Source organism: Rosa chinensis, chromosome 6 (assembly GCF_002994745.2).
Source record: "Rosa chinensis cultivar Old Blush chromosome 6, RchiOBHm-V2, whole genome shotgun sequence".
Taxonomy (NCBI): Eukaryota; Viridiplantae; Streptophyta; class Magnoliopsida; order Rosales; family Rosaceae; genus Rosa; species Rosa chinensis.
The window spans coordinates 13,271,850-13,293,134 of NC_037093.1; the positions used below are offsets into that span (position 1 = coordinate 13,271,850).

At 40.8% G+C, this 21,285-nt stretch overlaps 2 long non-coding RNA genes across 3 annotated transcripts; both read left to right on the plus strand.

Annotated features, from left to right (window-relative positions):
* Positions 1–3,318: 3,318 nt before the first annotated feature.
* LOC112174152 lies at positions 3,319–4,700 on the plus strand. 2 transcript variants are annotated; one of them, XR_005802309.1, is made up of 4 exons: positions 3,319–3,449; positions 3,686–3,773; positions 4,160–4,231; positions 4,634–4,700. It is a non-coding gene; the product is annotated as an uncharacterized LOC112174152 (long non-coding RNA). The 2 variants fall into 2 exon arrangements; XR_005802308.1 differs by lacking the exon at positions 4,634–4,700 and adding an exon at positions 4,316–4,539.
* Positions 4,701–5,116: 416 nt separating this feature from the next.
* LOC121050191 lies at positions 5,117–7,452 on the plus strand. Its single transcript, XR_005802307.1, has 3 exons — positions 5,117–5,559; positions 5,665–5,810; positions 6,863–7,452. It is a non-coding gene; the product is annotated as an uncharacterized LOC121050191 (long non-coding RNA).
* Positions 7,453–21,285: the final 13,833 nt, after the last annotated feature.

Sequence of the window (21,285 nt, forward strand, 5' to 3'; positions counted from 1 at the left end):
GAATGCAAAAGGAAGAAATAAGGGAGTGGATAAGGTAGCTGGAGGAGAAGAAAATGTACCTTTTGGAAAAGCTATTCTTAATAGTGGTTATGCTTTCTTGTCCTTTGATAATGATGCGAGAAAATATGGTTTGATTGATAGTGGCAAGGAAAGAGCTTTATTGAGAAAGAACACTTCTAGGGATGAGAATATCTCGGCCTCAAGATTAGATGGTGAGGCCATGAAGGCTAGGGACCCATCTAAGGCCGATGACACCTCTAGGAAGGTTCTTGATGATATTAGACCCATATCCTATGAGTTTGAGCCATCTACTTCTACTGAAAAAAGGGGGGGGGGGGTGAGGAATAAGGAGGAAGATTTGCATGTTCATGGTAGCTCTAGTGATAGAAGTGGTCCGGTCTTTTCATCACTAGGAGAGGCCTTGAAGGCTAAGAACCCTAGTGGGACCGTGACTACCCTTAGGGGCACCACCGGGAGCCTCACCTTTGATCCACCTCTTGATTTGAGTACACCGGAGCCTCAACTTCCTTACCTTAATGTGCCAAGAAAGGAAAATGTGAAGAAAGGTGGATAGAAGAAGAAAGTTGGCTTGATGTCCGAACTACATGATATTTTGAAGAAGGTTAATGTCAATATACCTTTGATTGAGCTCATTCGACAAATGCCGGTTTATGCAAAATTTCTAAAGGACTTGTGCACCCATAAGAGGAAGATAAAGAATGATGAGTGATTTGAGATTTGTGAGGAGATTAGTGCTATCTTGCAAGGACGGATCCCTCCAAAACTCAAGGATCTGGGGAGCTTCAATATCTCTTGCACTATTGGAGAGAAAGTTTTTGATAGAGCTTTGATGGACCTTGGTTCAAGTGTTAACATTATTTCTTTTGAGACGTTTCAGAAACTTGACCTTGGTCCTATAAAAGCTACTCCTATATACTTACAGCTTGTGGACCGGAATATTATTAGAGCTATGGGCGTTGTTGAAGATGTATTGAGCAAAGTTGACAAATTCTACTTACCGGTGGATTTGGTGGTATTGGATATGGAGGTACATATTGGATATGGATGATGTACCTCCTAGTGACAAGGACATACCTATCATTCTTGGTAGACCTTTTATGGCAACCGCGGAGATAAAAATTAATGTTCAAAATGGCACTATCAAAATGAAGGTATTGGGCGAAAAAGTATTACTCAAGAGGCTTGAACCCATTTACCCTCTGGAGGTGGTAAAAAGTGTGCTTTCTATTAACTTGGTCAAGGGCAATGAAGCAAAGAGAGATAGAATTTTTGGCCCGTTGAACCAAGTCCCACACTACAATCAAGAGCCATTGGTTACTAATTCTTCCTCTCCTTGCCAAGTGTTTGCAATTTCTACTCTTGATGAGATAAATGTGAATGAGGATCTTGCATTGAGTGATAAGCAAAAGAATCAAATCAAGACAATAGAGGAGATTTGTGGGTTAAAAAAGAAGAAGAAGAAAGGATATCTTGAGTGGAACACTCCAATGAATATCAAGTTTCTTGCATCATCTTGTGGAGATTCTAGTACTAAAGCTTGTGTGGGTGGAAGTGGAAAGAAAGAGCCACCTTGAAGAGACCAAGTTTCATAGACCGGCTTGGGGTCTTAAAAAACAAGCGCTTCTAGGGAGGCAACGCTAGGTACTTTTGAAATTTTCTCATTTATTTTGCATCAATAAGCCTTATTGGCTATCTTTTTGGGAGGATGGGAGGATGGGAGGTGTATGGAGTTGAAAATGTGAAGGAGAATGAATGTGGCGGTGAGCAGTTCTGTCCAGAAAATTCAGTTGAATTTGGGTGACTATAGTTTCAAATATACATGCTATTTTGAGCTGAAATTTTCTAGATATGTTTGTATATGTTTCTACTATGTACTGCCAAAATTTCATCCTCTTTGAGTCATTGGAACTCAAGTTATTTAGTGATCAATGCAAGGAGGTCAGAACAGAGACAACTACTGTAGAGTGACTTTGAGAAGCTACACCCTCTACATATCAAGCTATTTGGAGCTAAAAATTTTCATAAATGTATCTTCGCTGTCCTATAGATACAGGAGACACAATGTTTTATTTGAACCTTCCTAACTTCAGATTTAATGTTCCAAGTGACAGAGGTCAGAAATAGGGCACAGCCGAAACTGCAGAACAGATTAGTGAGTTTGGAGGCCAACGATTTTTGACTCAGAATTGATTTTCCTGTATAATTTTAAGAGAAGGTATCTTCATGAGTCTAGTTTTATATCCAGTTGGTCTTACTCTCTTTGCACCTCTGGAGCCCGACTTATTACAGTTTTCAGGACTGAGGGTCAGCAGAAGTCTTCATGGCAAACTAGCAACTTTGACCAGCTTTGGTTTTCATCTCAATTAGATATAGGTGGCTCACTTTATATGGATAGAAATCTCTCTGACTCTATTTTCTATTACAAGTAGTACCACTTACTTATCTCTTTCTGAGTATGAGATATGAGTATTTGAAGACAGAAAGGTCATTGCTGTAAGTTTTTTGCACTCACTAGTTTTGTTCACTCGGGTTGGTTGGACTTCTTGCACTTCAATTATTCAATGGAGGCCATTATAGGGTTGTTGTGAGGTGTGTTGGAGGTGGCCAAGCCTATGATCTTAATGGAGGACTCTTTTCCTTATTCTTTGAAGTGGTTGTTGTGTGACGCATTGCTCAAGGACATTTATGTTCTAAATAGAGTCGATCTTTTCATGAGCACCTAGAGCTAGCTTGGAACATACATTAAGGAAGTCAAGGCCTTGTGCCTTGAGGTTTGTGTCTCATATTTGTCTTCTCCGAAGGTCGTGAGCAATGGAAGTGTCTACAACCGTATCTTTTCTCCGCATTTAGATTTTCATTTTCATAGTTAATTCACTACTAGAATAATGCTAATAGACATCATGTCATAGACATTGGTTAGGATTTGAGGCGATGTAAAAAAAATTTCTAACATCGGTTCTTAAAAATCCGATTTCTATTGTTACATTAACATCGTTTCTAATAGTTAACTAATGTCTACATTTTTTTTTCAAAATTTTGAAAAACGCGGAAAATGACTAAGTTACAAAATTTTCAACGCGGGGGAACATAATTTCAACTCCCCAACACTTAGTCATATTGACTGCCTCGACATTTTTTCATTCTCAAACCCTACTCACCACGACACAGCACCCGACCTCCTCTTCCTCATCCTCCGCCTCCAACCAGCACCCAACTACTCTCCGCCTCGGCCTCCATCTCCACTCTCCTCCTTCTCTGCCTCCATCTCCATTCTCCTCCTTCTCCTCCTCCGACACACCTCTTCTCTCATCTCTCTTCTCAAATCCACCAATGATGCAGTCCATGCCGGAGTTCCGCCTTGTTCCCTCATCGAGCCCACCATGGAAGATAAGACCTAACATTCAAGACAAGGCTCGCTGTCGATTCAGGTATTGGATTATTGGGTCTCACTCGATTTTGCGTTAAATTTTTTTCAATTGCTTCTGGGTATCTTTTGTTAATTTCTCGGTTAATTTCTATCTAATCCTATGTATCAATCTATATCTATGTGTGTACCTATTTTGGGGGTTACTTCAGGTTTGTTGAGTGGATGGATTGTTGCTGTTCCGGGACTGAAATTACTCTCAAGATGTTGGATATGAAGACCATCTTCTTTTTCCTGTAGTTTCTGCAGTCCTTCCTTGTAGGAATACCTTGTTACAGCATCCAAGAACCAGATCTTGTATGTCTTCTTCAGTTCCCCTAGACTCCGGGTATGTTTACTTATTTTTGTTTATCTTTGTTCCCCTCAATCCTAGTCTTTTGAGATAGCGTGGCATGTTATGCTATCAGTGTTGATCTAGACTAATGATGAAATTGAATCTTGTATACACATGTGAATTGGATTGACAATTTAGCAATATATGTCATGGATCGCTTTCTTTCATAACTTGAATTAGTTAACTAACCATGAGGTCATGATCATAAACATGATTTACGCAGAGAATTTAATGTCAAACCAACCCAATTGGTTAACTTATCTAGCAGTAGCACATATTTGAGTACTAATGTAGAAGTAAGTGCTACTTAGCCCCACCATAGATTTTGTTTTGACACTTGCAGAAAACTGTTGGGACCAGGGTTTTGATGCCAATACCAGGAGGACTAATTGAGCTTCTTGTTGTTTTGATGCCAATACCAGGAGGACTTTGAGCTTCTTGTTGCCAAACAAGTAATGTTTCCAGTTTTTGTGACACTTGTATTAGTTTGAGATGATATAGTGGATGATATAGTTTGCAAAAAGCTTCATTTTCAGGATTTGAAACTTTGAACACATTTTATTTGTTAAGAAGCAAATCCTAAGGATTTAAGAGAAGGTCAGAAACAGATGATGGCATTGTTCCTAATTGAATCACTTCTGAATTCATTTTTTTACGTTTTATAGCTGCTTGCTTGTCAGCTATACTTGGCTATCATTTTTTATTTAATAAATGTTATGACTTATTTCAAACTTTGAGATTAGATATAGATTTCTTAGCTACAGTTCATTTCAATTCCTATCATCATGCAGCCATCTTGTGCGCATGCCCAGGCATTTAAGTATTTAACTATGAATCTGCATAAAATTCTGTAGATACGGAGTCACCCCATTTTCTCAATTGAAAGGATTATTCATTCAAGGTCCTATTTTCATCAGCTTCTTTCTTGTTGTAAGATATGAGCCCATCAAATTTATAGCAACTGTTTTACATAGTTCTATTTAAGATTTGATATATCTCTTTTTCTTGAATTTGTGAATTTCAAATTTTGTAACACATATTATTGTAGATTAGAAACATGGCTGAGAAAGTTCCGTCTTTTCAAAATGGTGGTGCTCTCTGGCTTACTGATCTCACAACTCCAGATAGCATGCTGATCCTTCCAATTCTGACAGCAACGACATTCTAGATCACATTCGAGGTAGGGCTTTTCCTTTATTGATTTATCTTGCCAAGAATGGTATTGAATATGTGGTTGGCATATGGTGAAGTAAGCATCCATTGATTGTGAGTCAATACCACTTATAGTTTTTGCTGCTACCATTTCTTTTGTCTTATTTCTATAATGGTTTCACTGTTTGGTCGAGTATAGTTCATGTCTTTTGTCTTCTCAACTTTGACAAGGGAACTAGCTGGATCAGTGTTTACTTTGTAATCAATTATAGCTTGTATTGAATGGATCCATTAGCCTAACTGCATATAAGATTACTTTGGAGTGATCTTTACACGTACTATTTTGATCAGATTTTTATTTCATTTTGGATTCAACCATTTGTGAAGAACATTTTTCTTCGAGACTCTGAAATGATGCATGTGGTCATCCAGTATTACTCTGATGATTGGCCAACAAATGTTGTTATATATCAGTTTGTGCAGGAATTTCACTTCTTTGTGACTAGAGGTGACGATGAAAATGAACTCATTTTAGCAACTCGACTTCAGGGATTCTTTGATTGGAGCTGCAACTGCACTTGAAGTTAGAGCCACAGGCATTCCATATGTCTTTGCACCTTGCATAGTGGTAATAATTGTTACTCAATGTTCATAATGCAGTGTGAAATTAGTTAAAATCCATTCTCATTATATGTAAAATTCATTGAATAATTCAATCTGTGCGTGCATGCAGGTTTGTAGAGATCCAAGATGGGGTCGTTGTTACGAAAGCTATGGTGAAGATCATAAGGTTGTTCAAGCATTGACTCATATCATACCTGGATTACAAGGAGATATACCACCTAACTCTACAAAGGGAACACCCTTTGTAGCTGGAAAGTAAGAAATAAATTATTGTACGTGTAACCTAATATTCTTTAGCATTTCACAAGCTCAGTTCATGGTAGAACGTACGTAACATTAATTATAGGCCTGCTGCTACATTTAATTTTAACCTTTAATCCAATGAGGTAATTCCTCATAATTTGTTGTTTAGTATTTGTAACCCTCGCTCGGTCCTTATCCACTTCTGATTTCCTCCATCTGATGTGAGGGATTGAGGTTTGCGTACATATTCTTCTGTTTAATTGATCAGTGTTTGAAACTAACCTCAACTCATTGATTTCAATTGTGGTAAGTCATTCTAATAGTTGAGCTATTTAAAATAAATAAGGTCGTATATTGCTTGCTAGACCTATGATCATGGTTTGACATGGACTTATTCTGTTGTACATTCACCTTTTGACTATATAAAAAAGTGACCTTGGCTATATCTAGATGATTGATACGTTTTTTTTGGATAAAGATGATTGATACGTTTGCCGTAGTCTGAAAGTTAAAGTTTGGACTTATTTATCTGGTTGAGGAATTATGAAGTATTCCACAAGCTTCTTTGCAGAAACTTTAGCACTCTGATTGTGTAGTAAAATATTTACAGTATTTTGGTCGCGTATAGTTAATGTTTCTTTATTTTGTGATTCTCTATAATGTTGTTCTTGTTATAATATTACTTTAGCAACTGGGTTTGAGTTGATAGTCTCATTGTAAAGTGTCATCCTGTGTCTCTTATATTATGGTAGAGTCAAGTTATATTCAACTTTGAGTACAACTAATGTGATTATTAGTGTTATTGGGAATCTTCTCAACTTTGACAAGGGAAGTAGTTGGATCAATGTTTACTTTGTAATCAATTATAGCTTGGAAGGAAGATGAAAGATTGAATTTTGGTTGATCACTAGTGCACAATATATAAGTTATATCCCAAAGAATGCTTTGCTAGGAAATACCATGCAATTTATTATGGAGTTTTTGATTTTTTATAGTGATTTAATACTTAACTGTAAATGTTAATCTATTCATTTTTATATCTGATTTCGTGTTTCTGATTCTAGAGAGTAGAACAAGGGGAGGGATTATGGAAAATACATCAGATCCGGGGAGCATGTATGGTCCGTGATAGAGACTGGTAAACCTTTTTTTGCAGTGATGACATTCATTAGTTCTTCTTTCTGTTATGTATAGCTTTATAAACTCGGTTTCGCCTTGCAGGATCAGCTGAGAGCCAACGTGGAACAATTGTGTTCCTTCACGGGGCTCCCACTCAGTCTTATAGCTACAGAAATGTTATGTCTCAGGTCTGTTGTATCTTGCTTTGTATGTTATTTAGTACCTGTACATATTCATTTTGGTGATTTTGGCTTACTGTAAATGCTTATGGCAAAAGGCTTAAGAAACACATTAGTTCATCTCAGAGCAGTTGTTTCATCATCCCAAGTTCATGTAACTTGAATCTTTAATTTGGCTACACAAGTTTATTTATCACCTTATACTTTGTTTTGGGGACAATATAATGTGCATTAATTTTGTTTTTCAGAAGATTTATGTTTCCACTACAGAAAAGGAGTTCCACGACGAATTTGACAGATTACTAGATGTTTATGCAAGCGACATTTCTCTTTTTGCTGACAGCCATGATTTTATATGTTACCTAGATCAAAATGACAAGGATTTGGATCGGGCGAGTGAGAGGCAGGATCTTGAAGGAAAGGAGTTAAAGCAAGAAACTGCTTTGCATGAACTGGAGCTGGTTGCCGTCCATGCTCTTCATGAACTTGTTTCTTTAGTTCACAGTCATGTCAATGCTGCAGAGCAATATGATTTTGAGTCAGGCTAGATTTTACTGACCATTTTGTAGTAGATGTAATGATATCAGGAAGAATTGTGAACAAATTATACTGCATGTAGTTATTGCAGTAGTGGTATCTTTTAGACTAGCCTTAAAGTAGGTTAGGGTTTTTTGTGCAAAACTTTTGAAGCTACCTCAAGCTCTAATTTTGGATAGAAATTAATGTAATTCCCTAATAGTTGAATTTCATTTGAATTTCATGTTATTTGTGGATCAGCTTTCTAGTACCAAATACAGCACGAAAGGGATATAACAGCAGTTTGAATTCACAGACTGGTGTCAAGAAAACAAAAAAACATCAGTTACTGATGAAGAACTGATGTAAAAAAACAGAAATTATATCAGTTTGAAAATAAAAACCAATGTCAGAAAAGAGAAAATACATTAGTTTGGAAACAAAAACCGATGTCAAGAAAGAGAAAATACATCAGTTACTAAATAAAAACCGATGTCAAGAAAGAGAATGTACATAAGTTCTTAAACAAAAATCGATGTCTAGCATTACTATGGACAGATATATAAACAAAAACCGATGTCTAGCGTAAATATAGACATCGACATAGACCAAGGAACCGATGTCCAACATAGCATTGGACATCGTTCTTCTTCAGGAACCGATGTGTAAAATATTATTAGACATCGTTTCTAAATCAATAACGATGTTAAAATGGATAATTGTGTTGTTAGACCTATATTTTATTAAGCATCTAATGCCAAAATATGAAGGTTTGACAATAGCTAAACACACCAAAATGGTGATCACATTAACATTTTTACATCGGTTCTGAACCTTAAACCGATGTCTCGTTGCAAACTAGACATCAGTTATGAACCGATGTCTTAGTTTTGGCGATCTTTAATATCACACACTAAGACATCGGTTTTTTTTTTTTTTTTTAACATCAGTTGTGGACTGATGTCTATGAACTTTATCCTAGTAGTGATTCTTGTGCCTTCGCCCGGACTTCACTCTCATGCCTAAATCCAACATGGATTTTAGCTTTCGAGCTCACTTTACAACATTGAGGACAATGTTGGTTTTAACTGTGGGGGTGAGGACTCGAGCGCCCTAAAAAAAATGATTTTCCATTTTTAGATTAGTTTTGGTAATTATATATTAGTGGTTAATGCCTTTTTCCAACCCCAATGACGAGACATGGACTTAACTTGTTGTGATTGTGAATAGATTGAGCATGATCTAGGACTTTGAATTTGTTTTGTAATTGAGTGCATATGTGATCTATGCTTGACTATATGTGTGCACATAGCCTATGGTTAGTTTGATTCATCATAATTAGAGAAGCATATAGATGATTTGATTGACTTGCATGCCTTATTTGTGAGCTTTTGTGCCTATATCTATAGTGTATGCATTGTTCATTCACTTTTTATTTCATGCGTGTACAATTTCATGACATTGCGTATCTAGAACTTGCTTGAGACCTCTCGAGGCTACTTTTAGCTTATGACGAGATAGAAAGGATTGAGGCAATTAGGTTAATACCACCATGGCCAAAGAAGCATGTGCCCAAAGATATTTATCACTAGATTACCACTTTGAGCCTATGTATATATTTAGCCTTTTTGTCTATTACCAGCACAAATTCCTATCTAGCCTAAACATTTTTATCCTACCCTTCCGTGGTAGTTGGTGAAGCGATTCGTGAGAATGATTTTATGTTTGAGTGCTTCACAAGAAAGAAAAAGTCAAAAGTGTGAGGTTACAAAAGAATAAGTGTGGGGGTGAGTAATTTGTATAGAAAAGAAAGTTCTCAAAAAAAAAAAAAAAAGAGAAGAAAGTTTGTGAAAATATAAAGAAAGTTCAAGGAAAAGAAAAGTAGAAGGAAAAAAAAAATTAAGTTGTGTGAAGAAAAGAAAAAAAAAAGTATTACATAGTATAGTGTGGGTTGTACATTGGGATTAGAGTGAGTGACTTAGCATTCAAAAGCAAAAGTTATATATCCCTATAAGAGAGAGTTGCTTTACCGGCTTACATGGACTTTGTATTTCCTTATCTTTCATTTCTATTAGCCACTTGCCTTTAGCCCCATTACAACCAAATAAAAGACCTCTTGATCTTGAATGTTGTGGGTTACCTAGCAGAGATGAGATCAAACAGCAAGCATATGGCGGCGCGTGTTGTGAAATTGCTTTTGAGTGAAACACATATAACCCCTAAACACTTGAGCGGTAATAAGATCAAAAATCTTATGTTGTGTTTACGTCTACTTCATAGTCATTTACATAATTAGTTCTCCGAGGGTTATGATTGGAAAGGCTAATACCACATTTTACTTATGTTTGTGAGTTAGTAGATTTTCGGATTAATAGATTTCATTTAGTTTGCTCGAGGACAAGCAAAGTTCAAGTGTGGGGGTATGATTACACGCATTTCTATGCATGTAATTGTATCTAAAACACAATAAATTAGCTAGCCTCAAGTTAATTATTATGTAATTAATCTATTTTAATTTATATTGTAGTAAATAACCGGAGTTGTGGATTTCGGAAGAAGTTGTGCAAAATTGGAGTAAAATGAAGTTTTCGACAAAAGGACAAAAAGTCAACGCAAAGTCAACCGTGATCAATGACATCAAAGAAGAGGAATCGGATTACCTCCGATAATATACGTGAAAGGGAACCGACATGAGAAAAAGACAAAAAAGAAAAAAAAAGAGAGAACGAAATAAGAGGAAGCACAGCTTGATTAATTCAAGTGGTTGATTAATTACATTAATTAAGTAAGCAAAAAGGGAACATCATGCACACCCCCCCACTTGCATGTGATGGGGCCAATTAAGAAAAGAAAAAGAAATTATCATTTTTTGTTTCTTTTTGTCATCCAATCAGATGCTAGCATTCCCTATCCCTCCTCACCAACTAGCACGTGGAGACTATCAATTATCCTCACCACCCATATATATATATATCCCTTCCTCTCCAACCAGCCGCAAACTCCACAAAAACTCCAGATCCTCTCTCTTCTTCAACAGTGCCGCAACACATACCACCCACCTCCATTTTTATCCTTCCTTCCCATTTTCTCTCACCCATCACCTCACACTCTCTCCCCTTCCCTTCTTCATTTTCAAATTTCAATCTTTTGAGATTGGACACTCAAGGCTTCAAGGAAATCATCATCAAGAGCACACATCCATTTTTGGGTAGTTGAGTGAACAAATTACTTAGTTCATACTAACCCATAGTTAGAAGTGACCAAACTAACTCTCCTCTCTCTTCCTTATTATCTCTTTCATAATTTTTCTATGCTTTTGATGATGTATTTGAGTATGGGTAGTGAGTAGTTCAATTTTGGGAGTTAGGGTTGTGAAGCCCTAACTCATCTTGTATAAATATTGATGCTTTAATTTTAATAAATGCAATTTCCATTGTGTATGCTTTAAATCCGAATTTATTGGTCCTTAGAAGTATGTTTCTAGGCTTTGTCACCCTTTGAAATTATGTTGTGGGCAATTGTGATGAGTAGATTGATAAATTGACAACTTATTGGTCTTGTTGCATCTAGGATTTAAGTGTAGTAACCATTAGCTAGCTTAATTGTAGCTAAGCTTACTTGAGTCTCCATTATCTTGCTATCTAGACCTCTAATTTTGTATATTGCAGCCTTAACCGGCGTAATGTCCAAATTAGAGAGTTGATTGTGGCCCTAACAGGCATAATCGATACACCGAAAGGATAATTGGTTTAGTAGCCTTGACCAGTACTAGATATGAGACTCGACACATGTAGGAAATGCATGCATTTGTGAAATTGGCATTGATATTTTCAAGATAGTGTGAATCACCCGAAACTCCCATGTTCCCATTAATTTGAAAATTCAAATTTAATTTCTTGCTTGATAATTAGTTGTTTGCTTTTATTTTAGTTTGCATTTAATTTAGTTAATTCTCAATTCAAAACTCCCAAACAAAATTCTACTTTCCATTGTGCATAACTCATTTGGGCTACAAGTTAGTGTCTTTGATTAGGCTCTGTTACACCCCGTATCCAATTACCTTTTTTTTTTTTTTTTTTTTTTTTTTTTCTGTGTCTAAAAGAATTATTATATGTTTTACCATCTTTGATTTCAGTTTTTATCAATTAAGGGGTTGCTAGAAGTTGACTTTTTATGGGTTAACAATTTGATAAAATTTCCTTCGTGTAAGTTGTAGGGGACGTTAAACCGAGTCCGTGGACATGTGGTGCACTTAAATCGGAGTTCGTATGTGAAAGTTATAGCTTAAAATGTGGAAGTTACTGTTCATGGTAATAAAAATATATATATATATATATATATGTATATGGAAAGTTACCACTGTAGGTTTCCATTTTCGGAAACCCACGGTAACTCTCTCTCTCCTCTCCCCTGACCTCTTCCTCATTTTCACCAATTTCTTCTTCCTCCGATTTCTCCCTTTTCCGGCCGACACGACGGAATTCGGGCATCCCCAAGCTCGTCTCCTCCCCCTTGTTGCATACGTAGTGGTGTTTTGCAAAGACTTGGCCGGAGGAGCTCGATTTTGAGCTGTGAAGGTTACTATAGCAATTTGTGGTTTTTGCCGATTTCCGGCGATTCTGGCCACCTCCGGTCACCAAACGGACATCGAAGGTCGGGTTTTTGCCAAGGATTATTTCCCCTAAGGTCTTGCATTCCAATTTGCTGTGTAGAGGCCAGATTGACAATTGCAATATCTAAGGTTCTTGGATTTTCTGGAAAAACTTCACCGGCCAGTTTGGAGCTCTTCAAGGTAAAATTGGAACTTGTTGTAGTTGTGAAAAGTATTGGGTCTGTTGAGTAGGTGGTGCTGCCAAAATTTGGCAGCCATTGGTGGTGGTTGGCGGTGGCGCGTGGACCCCACGTGCGGCCACTGTGGGTGGCGCGTAGAGCTGCGTTTTAATTACCGTTTTGGTTCCATAAATCCTTTAATGATTGTAGAAGTTTATACATGAAGTTTGGTGGAAATTGGAGGAAATTAAGATTGAGCATGAATTGTTGATTATCGATTTACGTGAATTCGATCGCCTATTTTCTTTCGAACTCACTTTAGAAATTATATATCGATGAATGAATATTATTGGAGAATTACGGATGGTTTCGATGTGAATTAAGGAGTTAGAGTTTGAAGGGGGACGTTTTAAATTTCAATTTCTAATATTCGTAAAGTTAATTTCCGTCCTGTAAATATATTTTTACGAGTGCTATTCATACAAGATCAGAGGAGTATTAGTACGAGGAAAATACCAAGCAACGTCAGGATTGATCATACAGTGAGTGGACTTTTATTTTCAAAGAATGATGCATGCATTTATTTATTTGTTTCCGAGATGATAATTTGTTTATCGTATTACTTTCTCGAGCATATCGTTATTTTCGGAAATGGTTTTAGATATTTGATTATTTGAAGATTTCATGGCGTGCGGGGTCACGTCATTGGAATATGCTTATTTTCTCTTATTTACTTTTGAATTTGAGTTTATCTTGGCGTGTGGGACACGTCATGGGAATTCTTTGCGAGAGTTGGGGAAGCCTTATGTATTTACGATTTTACTGTGGTTTTTGGGATTTTCTTTTGCCATACTTTCGGTGACTTATCATTGCTAGCTTTGATCTTCCACCTTTGTGGCGAGGTGATGGGATCACCGAAGCCCTCCGCCTTTGTGGCGCTGGTTACTGTCTCTGTGACAGTAATTCTGAAGCCCAGTATCCTATCGCTACACTTAGTGGCGTAAGGGTACTTTAGCCTCGGAGGCTATCACCCGAGCCTGGGAGGCTCACTTGTATGGCTATCGTCTTCCCCTACTCACTTTACTATTTTTTGACTAGCGGGGCTAGTTCGATTTCCGTTTAACCAGCGGGGCTGGTCTTATTTTCTTAAGTACCAGAGTTTCAATCTTTTCATTTAGTTTGTGACGAGCGGGGCTAGTCGGTTTTTCTTGTACATAACTTCTCTTGTTTTGTTTTCCTTAAACATTGCATGCATCGGGAGTTTATAGAGAAATAAATGGGGAAAGTATAAAATTCCTTTTGTTTAAAATTGTTTATTTTTGTCCACTCACGCTAACGTGTTTTAAATTATTTTTCCCCTGGGCCCTTCGGTTTTAAATGCCCAGTTTACAGAATTGCTGCTCGGCGTTCAGGAGTGAGCCATAGTGACCGTATTCGCTTCCGTCATCACATTCCGTAGGTTACCTGTTTAACCTACTGTACTCTATGTTAATTTACGTTCATAGAGTTGCTCTGATTACTATGGGATTTGTGACCCAGACTTGTAATGAATTATATTTGAGGTCTACGACCTAACTTTGGTGAATTGTGGTATCTTAAACCTTGGAGTTTCTTAGACTTGAAGCATTTGATATACTATTATCATCTTTGAGTTTGAGTTGGTTGAATTATGGGAGCAGGGTGGCTCCAGGAGTTTGTGGTTGGATTTTTTGGAAGTGAAATTTGTTTTCCACAGGTTTTTGGGTTGTCCATTTTTAAGGGAGGTTATGCCGAAATTTTTGGTAAACCTTCTTTAAAAGTGGGTCCCGCAGGGCCACTTCGGATTTCAGGGTGAAATCCGTGGCGGGCCTTGTCAAGCTCAATGTGAGCTAAGCCGAGCATTGACAAGGCTTGGTGCCTTGTGGATATTATTTTGCTTTATTTTATTTTTATTTTTCATTGTATGCTTTTAAGTTACTCTAGCACCAATTACCTTGGTTAGGTCCAACACCTAATCCCCGAGGTACGATAATCAAGGTTCAAATATTTCTCTTACTTGACAACGATTCGTACGCTTGCGAGAGTTTATGAATCATGTCATGTGGAGACAAGATATACCCCCTTAGAGCAGCTCGCTCTCGCACTCATTGTCTCCGCTAAATGCCTCCGCCAATACTTTTAGGCCGACACCATTCATGTCTTAACAAACCAACCACTGAAGCAGGTAATGCAAAACCCTGAGCACTCTGGGCGACTCAGCAAGTGGACCATCGAGCTCAGCGAGTTCGTCATTGACTACAAGCCAAGGACCGCCATGAAAGGCCAGGCAGTGGCAGATTTCATCGCTGAGTTCACCGAGCGTCAGGATGAACCCAACCAAGGGGCACAAGAGGCCAGCACAGAAATGGTAACCGCTGAAGAACCAGTCCCCCAGCAGCAGTCAGACTGAAAACTCCACGTAGACGTCTCTGCATGCGCTAAACGTGGAATATGCGTTAAAATTCAATTTCAAAGCCTCAAACAACATGGCGGAGTATGAAGCGCTCATTGCCGGCTTACTCCTCGCCATCAACTTAGGAGCTGACAATGTCAACATATTCAGCGACTCTCAACTAGTCGTTAACCAGGTCAACGATAGCTTCTAGGCCAAGGACCAGCAATTAGCGGCATACTTGGGTACATCAAGACACTACTCAAAAAATTCAAATTTCACACCATCACACAGATTCCCATGGAAAAGAATGCTAAGGCTGACTCACTGGCAAGACTAGCAACCGCCCAACCACACCAAAGTCCAGTGGACACAAGGGTGGAATTCCTTGACAAGCCAAGCATCACTAAAACCCTGGCGAAAACCTTCAATATTGAGGTCAATCCCAGCTGGATGGATGAAATCAAAGAGTACAAGTGCAACGGAACACTGCCCACTGACAAGATAGAGGCAAGGCAACTTAAGTGGAGGGAAACCCGCTACAACATCTAGAATGGCAAGTTTTACCACCAAGGGTTCACCCATCCCAACCTCCGGTGTCTGTCCCCAGAGGAGGGAAAGGTCGTTCTTACCATGATACACATTGGGGAATGTGGAAACCACTCCGGTGCTAGATCTCTAGTTAATCGCACAATGCGACAGGGATACTTCTGGCCCACACTCGGCGACGACGCTAGCAAGGTCTCCAGGTCCTCCCATAAGTGTCAATAATACGTTGACATTCCCTATGCCCCGACGGAGCCCCTGTCGATCATCATTGGCCCATGGATCCACTCCACATGGGGCCTGGACTTGCTTGGGAAATTCCCAACCACCAAGGGCCAGTTCAAATACATCATTGTCGCCATTGACTACAACAGTAAATGGATTGAGGCGGAACCGCTAACGGCAATAACTACCGCCAAGGTAATTCACTTCCTCTGGAAGAATATCTACTGCCGCTACGGCGTCCCCCACACAATCATCACAGACAACGGCACACAGTTCAACAACAAGGAACTCATATCTTTCACCACCAACCTGGTCACCAAGTTGAGTTTTGCATATGTCGCTCACCCTCAAACCAACGGCCAAGTCGAAGCAGCAGACAAGATAATTAAGAAGCTGCTAAAAAAGAAGCTCGATGACGCCAAGGGTTTATGGGCAGAAAAACTCCTGGAAGTGCTATGGGTCATCAAGACCACCCTAACTTCCACCACTGGTGAAACACCATTCTGCCTGATGTTCGGAACTGAAGCCGTCCTACCTATTGAGGTCACTCAACCTACCGCTAGGGTCGAGGGCTACTGCTCTGAGAACAACGGCAAAGGCATCAGCCTCGACAAAGACCTCCTCGAGGAGAAACAACATAGTGTCCATTTGCACAACTTGCAAAACAAGCAACAGGTATCACGTTTCTACAATGCCAGAGTCAAAGCCCGGAAACTCTAACTGGGGGACTAGGTAATAAAGGAAGTTATTCCACCACCAATGGCACTTCGCCCAACTTGGGAATGACTATACAAAATAGTAGAAGTCATTAGCCCCGACACCTTCTACTTAATGAACAAGGATGGCGTCATAACGACCCACCCTTGGAATACCGAACACCTTCGGTATTACTACAAATAGTCATGCCGCTACCCAAGAGCATCTTAACTTAGCTAAATTTTTGTTCAATATTTAGCTAAGGGAAGCTACCCAACGGGTACAACCCCGCTTTTGTAAACGCTGATATGTCAGCTATCAATGAAATGAGGAATTATTCAAACAATTGTCTCCAAGTCCAAGTATAAGAGTTAAATGGCAACGCCAACAATATTCGGCGGACCACGTCCGCTACATCGTGCACTTGAAACAATTTTAATTCCTTTAATGTTTCGTTGAGTAGCAAAAGCCCAAGTCAAAACTCTGGCGGTAAAACAACATTCAAACATCAATCATAAAAAAAAAAAACTCCTACGCTTGGAATATTTCAAAGGAAAAATACGTCATATATTCATGGTTGAGACTCCCCGCCCAAAATTAGTCAGCGGCATTACAAAAAATATAGAAGCCTCAGCGGCATTACAAAAGTTACAAAGCATTCATCACTAATTCTCGAGAGCAGCGGCGACCTCTTCATTGATCACCGGCGGCTGTTGGGCCCCCCATGTGGCTTGTCTGGTCAGGTCCAGGAGCGGTGGGGCTCGGCGTCACCATGGTGCCATCCGCTCAGGTGTGGGCGGCCATGAAATCAGCAAGGGAGACTTCGGATTGGGTAGGAAGTGGAGTCCGTTGAGAATCGTCCGCCAGACGCTCACTACTTTCTCCACTACCTGAGCGGCCGCACTCTGCTTCACTATGCCAAAATCTTTATCAGACGACAGAAGAAAACTGTTGTTTGATTTACAGTGTTACCGTTGTAGACCGAACCGTTGTCTGTTGAAAATTCAGACAACTGTGGAACACAGTTGTCTGAGAAAAATACAGACCACGTGTATGTGTTAAACGTGTTTTGTGATACTCGGCAGATGGCTCAGTAGGTGGCTTGGCAGATGCCAAGCTGTCCTTGCCTTTCTCCAAAGCAGCACTAGACTTTCTCCCGCTAGCAGTCCCATGCTTGGCGTGCGACTCAGCCTACACCACGGTCTGACCAGCAGTGACATGATAGGAGTGATGCGGCATCGACATCACTACCTTCGTCTCCGACTGGCTCTGCGCCTAAGTTTGCGGGTCGACGACCATCTGCTTTGCACTCAGCCCGGCAGCATACATGCCCTCAAGGAAGTTCTGCAGTTCTGCGCAATCCATGGCTTTGTCAAATGCCTCATGACTTGCCTTGTTGCCAGGAAGAGGATCTGCATGGGTAACCAATGAAACAAGTTAGCGGGATGTCTAATCAAGACACAGGTCCGCGTATGACGCTTACCAGGAAAACTGGTTAACTTCAAGCTGGTCAGCAAACGCGGTTGTTGATTAGACGGATGTCTAATCAACAACTCCTAGCTGGTCAGCAAACGCAGATCGAGCAGGTTGCAGTTCTTCCAACACCCAGTAATCCTCGCAATATGACACCGCTCGTCGCTAGTCAACGTGAACCGCAAGCCCGCTGCACAAAGAAAAAAATAGAGAAGTTGTACAATAAATAAATAAATAAATAAAACCGCAACAAATTGGTTAGGGGAAGCAATGGCAATCTCGGATAGGTTGGAATTCAGACTTAATCCTAAACGACAGGGTTTCTGTGTTCACCACTGCATCATACTCCCACCCTGCGGTCGCAACGCAGAAGGTTGACCAGCAGGGGGACATCAAATGCTTCAGATTCTCGATCAACTTTGGCACCCCTGACGACGAGTGAGATTCACCTGTCCGCTACAGCCCTAGAGCCTCACGTAAACCAATTCATAGAAGTGAAGCACCTCAGCCACGGTCGGACCTTTACAGCCAGACAGACGCTAGAGCGAGTTCAACGCCATCAACAATTGCCACATGTTGGGGCAAATTTGCCCAAATGCAAGGTCAAACTCGCAAACCAAAATCTGAAGATTTGGCAGTAGCGGAAACGTCACCCCTGGCGGAAGATAGCCTCGTGAATGGCGGCATACCCTGCTGGCAGAATTGATGCTTTCTTGTGCCTCGTCAGTGGATGCAACTTTACCATGCCAGGAAGGCGAAACACCCGCTTCAGCCGAGTCCCGGCCTACACAGTCATCTGCCCCCCCCCCCAGGCCTCGTCAACGGGGGTACCGTCGCGAAGGACCCAGGTATATTCCACCTCCCCCCCGCCCGCGTCATCCCCATCAGCGGAACCACTCGCAGCATTGTTACTTGCCAGCCTTTCCTCACGTAGCTGGTGGGCAGCGGTTTCCTCCCTCACCCTCGACATTTCCGGGCGTCCAGCATGAGCCATGGCTACATCCCACATAATAGTCTGAAGCGGTTCGACATCTAGTGGTCCGGTAGGGGCAGACGGATGCAATGTGTCAATAAATATCCTATTGGAAACACTGAGTGACACGTCAGACCCGGAATCCTCACTGCTCGAGATCTTTATCACGCTAGCCATCGCAAACACCCTAAAACCTAAGTCAGTCAATTCTAAAATGATCTAAACTATCCTTATGTCATATTTTAACTAAGAACACCAAGAACAGTCATACCCAGAAAGCCCAGAAAACACCAAAACAAGAACACAACATATATACATCCAAAACCCATATTTGACCATCTAGCAAATCCATAAACTTCAACCCTCTACCACAAACATCTAAACCCATCCCCAAAACCCTTCTAGACCCTCAGACACACCATAGAATGGCAGCAATTACTTCAAATAAGAAAAGTATCAACTGACAAAAACAAGCAGAAACCAAATAAACATGGGTCTCAGATCACCAACTTGAAATATGGGAACTCTGGTGTGCTTGGAGATGTTTGCCTTTACTACGGCGAATCTCTTTCTTCAAAGGACAACACTCTCAATCAATTTGCAGAACGTACTCCTTCACTCTCAGAAAACAAAGCTTGAAGACATGAGTTAGGTTTTGAAGTGCAGAAGTTGTCAAAACCTCCTTGGTTTCCCTATCTTTTATGTCAACATCAAACAAATCTAGGCCATCCGCTGAAAAACGACATCACACGAGAACCTTACACGTGCCCCACTATCGCACCCACTATCCAGATTAACCGAAGCGTCGCCTCAGTTACAAAATCGATAATTACTCGCATTAATGTCGAAGAGATGGGCGTGCTGAGAAGACGAACACCTACATGCCAACCCAATGCATGACAGCCACATGTGGGGAGTTATCAGACGAAGCGTCTATCCGAAGTAACAGTAAAAAAGCAGGCATACCAATCGACAAGTGAGATAGTCTTCGCTAAGCTCAACAACACTAGCGGGACTTCTCCCTTTCATCTTGCAAGTGAGACAGTCTTCGCTAAGAGCAATACCTCTAGCGGACCTTCTCCCTTTCATCTTGCAAGCAAGACAGTCTCCACTAGGCACAACACCGCTGGCGAAACTTCTCCCTCATATTGCAAGTGAGAGTCTCTGCTAAGCGCAACACCGCTAGCAGACCTCCATCTCGCAAGCAAGAAGGTCCCCGCGACACTTCTTACCGCTTACTCTCAGCAGAGGGGCTTCTTCCAGAGGCTATTCCTGCGGCAATGCCTTATACAGACAACGACCGTCGCGCGGTGTTACAGTCAAGCTATGCTCCTCTAGGACAAGTAAGGGGACACGTCAACACAGTCTTCGACGGCCCTGATCAGGCACGTTGGCCCCCGCCACTAAGGTATCAAAGATTAGGCTAGCTACCCAACACCCTCTGCTCAATGCAGCTCTCCTCATCAAAAATATATCAGCCAAACGGACGTCTATCTTAGTCAGCGAGTGGGGGACTCCCTAGGGAGCCTAGCAGGGGCCCACCCAAAAGGGAATAAAGTGTTTGCTCAGAACAAATCCATGGTTAACAACGCACTGAAGCTAATTATGCTTTCGCAAGTCTAGCAGAAGTAACGCTTCAAACCGCTAAGCAACTCCCCAACCAAGATTGCCCTCCTTGATTGGGGACTTGTACTTACATGAGCATTTGCCAAGCATAATTAGCTATAATGAGCTACGCTCGCACTACCGCCAGCAGTACCAACAACTATCAACGGTGTAACCTACGGAAACATAGCCAAGCAGGCTATCACCTGAGCCTTGGCTCGTCCCTAGATCACCTCTGACACGTCGACATGCCAAGATGGCCTCTCTGAAGCATCAGATGCTGGGAACTGAAGCATATAAGTCCCACATCGAAAACAAGGAAGAGGTCAGCCTCTTCCCCACCCATAAAAGGTCCACTCCATTCTCCTCATTAATTACGCATTTACTACTCACCTACTGTTATTCTGTCAATATAAATACATTAATTAACTTAAGCATTGGAGAAGAGAAGACCATCCAGTGCGGTCTCCTTTTGACGCCCTTTGTATTTCATTTGACAGATAGCGGAAGCTCTGAGAACATTACAAGTAGTGGTCCGTCCATCTGGCCAACATTAATCAAGGATTTGGCTACCAACTAATCTCAGACATCAACACCCTGAAACCCTAAAATTGTCGCCATGAAACCCTAGAAACCACCACCGCACATATCTAAACCCTTGATCCCAGATGCCCAAAACTAGCAGCGAAACCACCAGAACTAGCCCGAAAACCACCGAACTAGCCACCGAAAATTCTTGAACCGGCCCCATTAGCCTCACCAGCCCTAGCCTAGCTTGCCTCTGCGCGCGCATCTGCACCCCTCCGCCAACACTATTAGCCTCGCTTGCCCTAGTGTTAGCCTCGCTACGGACAGCCCTTGAGTAGCAGCCCCACACATCCTCCAGGCGTGATGGCCTCGCCTGTCTGCGACCTCTGCCGACAGCTTTCAACAGCGTTAGCCTCGCAGCAACCCTGAGAGAGTTAACCTCCCTAA